The sequence below is a fragment of the Chrysochloris asiatica genome, unplaced genomic scaffold (genome assembly GCF_000296735.1).
Source record: "Chrysochloris asiatica unplaced genomic scaffold, ChrAsi1.0 scaffold00016, whole genome shotgun sequence".
NCBI lineage: Eukaryota > Metazoa > Chordata > Mammalia > Afrosoricida > Chrysochloridae > Chrysochloris > Chrysochloris asiatica.
Window position 1 is genome coordinate 31181882 of NW_006408534.1, and position 4634 is coordinate 31186515.

Genomic DNA, 4634 nt, shown 5'->3' on the forward strand with positions numbered 1-4634 from the left:
GTGAAGAAGATAATTTAGAACATGCAAAAACTGGACAGGGAGCTCTAGACTCAATAATGTATTTGCAATCTCCCACATGTGCCATAAAGGAGCACTGGTGGTATAGTGGTTAAAGTGCACAGCTGCTAACTGAAAGATCAGCTGCTCAAACTCACCAGCAACTCTATGGAAGTAAGATGTGAATGTTAGTTTCCATAAAGACTTGGAAATTCTATGGGGTTCCTACTCTGTCCTATAGGTCACTATGACTTGGAATTTGACTCAGTGTCAACAGCTGTAGTTTTTAATTTTGCAAAGTCTTAATTAATGCACGTCCTATTCCTCATTATCTCTGGAATCACTTGCACATCAATACTAATGTCATCCTCCTCCATGAAGCTTCCCCTAACAACCCCAGCCTGTGCTAATCCCTCTCTGTTCTGAATCCTAAGAGCATTTTTCTCATTTAGTAATAATTATGGGCCACTGCATACTACTTTAAATCATTTTTTGTTTGTTTTGAACTTTATTTTAAGTTCTTGAAGGCAGAGAATGTGTCTCTCAGCAAGCCAAGCTCAACACAGGCTAGTGACCAATTGCAAGGAAACTTCAGAGTTCTGGAACCAGAGCCGATGAAGTTAAACTATGAGAATTAATTTCTACAGACCATCAACCATCCATAGTAACACATTATTGCTCCCTGAGCAGACCAGTTATATCCTGGAGAAAATATTACCTACCTGTGAGAATATTTGTAAACTCTGTGGACATTGAAAGTTTGCAACTTGATGTGCCTGCAGTCTAGTTTAGACTTTAGGCTGTTGTCTTTATCAAAAATCAGCAACAGTTATTCCTGGCAAGGACAAGAAGCCAGCATGCTAACAGGTGATGTTTTGCTTGATCTGGGGAAAAGTTGCTACTTTTTACAAGAGAGAAGTTTAAGTTAGTCAGAGACAGAAGGACAGAACTATTTTCAGATTACACAAATCAATTCAGTACCTTGGATAGCAACCTGCTAGCCTTGGTGCTTTAAAAGTTGTATCACCTTTTATCCTGAAATCTGTAAAGTCCCATCATTTGGTTCAACTTTCTCTCTAGAACTCTAGTTATGAAAAATAATACAGGAGGGCTTCCAAAGGTTTCAGGGGAAACTTTATTATCTTTTAATTCCATATTTTCATGAACTTTTTGAAGCACTCTTCTGTTTTTCTTTCAAAAAATAAAGTTACTATGAGAAAGCATTTTTTTCATCTTGAGACCTCTTAAATCATATAAGATGGGTAGGATGTAGTTTTGGGAAACTCCAGGAATCATCTTAACTTTTAATATCCATGGTGTTTTTCCAACTATGCCAGACTCATAGAAGGATCTCTCCCTTCTTCATCATCACACCCACACCTCCAGTCAGTTAAAATATTAAAAAATACTGTTTTCAAAGGTCTCTCAAAACCTATCAGTCTCTCCCCAATGAATTTTACTTTATATTCTACAACCGTCATCACTTATTCCCTAAAAGATCACCCTGTCTTTACTCCCACTTCTCCAATTCACACCTTATCACAGCCAATATTCGCCTTCTGAGATATACATTTGACAATGTTACTGGCACACAATTTCCTTTAACAACATGCCCTAACATATGTTCTCAGATAGGGTCATTGTTCCATGAAAAGAAAAGTTTAATTTTCAAGTATCTGTTTCAAGTATCTGTAAAGTGAAGTTAAATGAATTTTTTTATTACCAGTTTATTTATTAATTATAAATATCCATGGGATGATGAGGCATATGATATGTAATAACAATACAGCAATTATAGACAAACATCTTTATATTTCTCAGAACTTGTGTAATTTCTCATAAATATTAGTATTCTTCAGAAACACTATCAAAAAGGCAAACCCACTAGCTTTATATGGAAGGCCTTCCACAAGTTGATCTGTGTTTAATTCTCCCATCTCATTCACTTTCTTTCAAACATACATCCTATATTTCCAACAAACCAACTGTTCACCATTTTCTGAATATAATATTGATTTTTCTCATATTTATATATCTCTGAAAATGCTAACAGTTTTGCCTAAAATTATATTTCTCCTTATCTTCTGCCTGGTGAAATCCTAATCATCCTGCAAGATTTTGTTCAAGTGTCTTTTCCTGTCAAAATACCTCCATGACCACCCAAACAGAGTTAAGTCATTCTTTCATGTTTCTAGATAAAGAGGCAGGCAGACAGACAGATAGATAGAGAGACAGAGTTGTTCATTAGATTGTTTTACACTTACATATTTGTTAATCTCTTTGTCATTGGCTAGTGGAGTCCCTGAAGGCAATGGCTGTGCCTAATTTATCACATCACTCAGCATAATGCCTGGAACTCAGTATGTGTTCAGTGCATGTTTAAATTAATTCCCTCAATTTTCATTCATGGCTGAAACCCAGGCCATGACACCACTTAACTCAAGATAGACTTATGTGCTTTTGCACAAAGGCAGCTCTGCCTGCTGGTCTCCCTCTAGTTGTAGTTTCATTTTATTAAGAATTTGGCCCTGGGCTACTATGTATGTTTTGATAGATTTTTGCCATGGCAATGAGGGTTGTACTTTACCATTCACTCTATTATCTATGAATCCTGGCATGGGTTTTGGTGGACTGAAGTAAGGAACATGTGTTTGTATTCTTACAATACTGAGTATGAGTTGCAACATTCCTTCTCCAGACCTTCCAGAAACCACTAGAAGGTCTGGTGTCCCTAATAGTGTATTTGTCCCTCCATCATTCTGCAACTCATAGCTAGCTACATCTCCCCAAGTAGTTTCAAAAGGAAAAATTTCCCACATCTTTGAAGCTAAATCATGTCTCAGATGTGGGTTATGGTGGTGGTGGTGGTTATGTGCCATGGAGTCAGTTCCAACTCATAGGGACCCCATACAGGATTTCTGAGGCTATAAATCTTTATGGGAGCAGAAAGCCTCATCTTTCTCCCATGGAACTACTGGTAGTATTGAACTGCTGACCTGGAGGTTAGCAGCCACTACATTACCAGAGCTCCTTTGTGATTTGTAAAGGCAGTGAAATGACAACTAGTTACAAATGTGCATCACTGATCCTTTTGTTGTTGTTGGCAAGTGCCATCAAGTCAGTTCTGAATCATAGTGACCTTATATAGAGTTTCCAAGAGTGTAAATCTTTGCAGGAGCAGAAATCCTCATCATTCTCCAGCAGAGTGGATGATGGCCTCGAACCACCGACCTTGTAGCTCACAGTCCAGTACTATAGAACCTCTGTGCTCTTCATGTCTGATCTCCTTGTTGTTGCTTTTAAGTGCTGTCCAGTCAATGGTGACCCATAGCGATCCTGTTTAGGGTTTCCAAGGAGCAGCTGGTGAACTTGAATCTTCAACCTTGAAGTTCAAATGGCTTTGCAGTTTGGTGCATTAACTCATAGTGCCACACCTGATCTCCTTAGGACTATCTAAATCTGAACATGGGGAAGTGAAAGCAAGGGTGAGAAATATCAAATTTAGATAGTTGCATAGGTCACACCAAGACTCTGTACCACTACAGGCCCAGATGTGTCTGATCCTAATACAATCATGATTATATGAACTAAAATACAAGTAACAGGGAGCATAGGTTTAAAATAGTTAACCTAGGAACACAGATATTGATATCAACAAATGGAAAAATATAGACATGTCGATAAAGAGTTATGCTTTACTGTGCAAATTATTTGGAGACTTGTTTCGATAACAATTTTGTTTCACTGGCTTGTGAAATCCAACTAGCTGTTAAGTTCTGGTTCAACAACTGGGAATGACTGGTACACAAACATAATAATAAAGGGTTAGCTACTTAAACAGGGGACCTACAACTAAAAGCACTTTTAAAGATTGATCTCTCTTGCCTTTACATAGCATCCATACATTGCTTACAACAAACCTGAAGCTTGAACATATAGCTTCAGGTTTGATATAACTGATGAATAGACAATATGTATGCTATTAAAAATAACAGACCATTAAAATTAAATTAAAACATTTTTAGCATTTGTCATCTTTCCATGCATAATTTCAGGACATCAATATGTTGTTGTTGTTAAGTGCCATTGAGTCAGTTCCAACTTATAGTGACCCAGTATAGGGTTTCCACAGAGCAGCTGGTGGGTTTGAACTGCTGACCTTGTGGTTTTCACTGACCCTACAGTGCCACATTTTGTTTTTGTACAAAAGGGGTCATACTATAAATAAATGTATAGCTTGATTTTTCATTGAGAACACCTGAGAGGGTTTCAAAATTTTCATATATATATATATAGTGTTTGCAAAAACCCAGAGGTACCTCGAAGACAGAACCAGCAATCTGTTTCTTAAAGGTCACAGTCAGTTTTGAAATGGTCGGGTCCCCTAAATGCAAGCCCCCTTCCACGACTAAGACTCAACGGAAATACGCACTCTGATTGGTGACCACACGCATCGCTGATAGGGGGAAGTGGGGTAAAGGCAGCAATGAGGGGCAAGCTAAGCCCTACAATGTTCGGTGGGCTTCTGTGGACCCAGATGGGGACCTGGTTGGCCAGCAGTGTGGGGAGTCCTGGGGACTCCTGGGCCCAGAGTCAGCAGCGTGGCTACAGAGGACTAGAGGGGAGAGTGAAGCTAC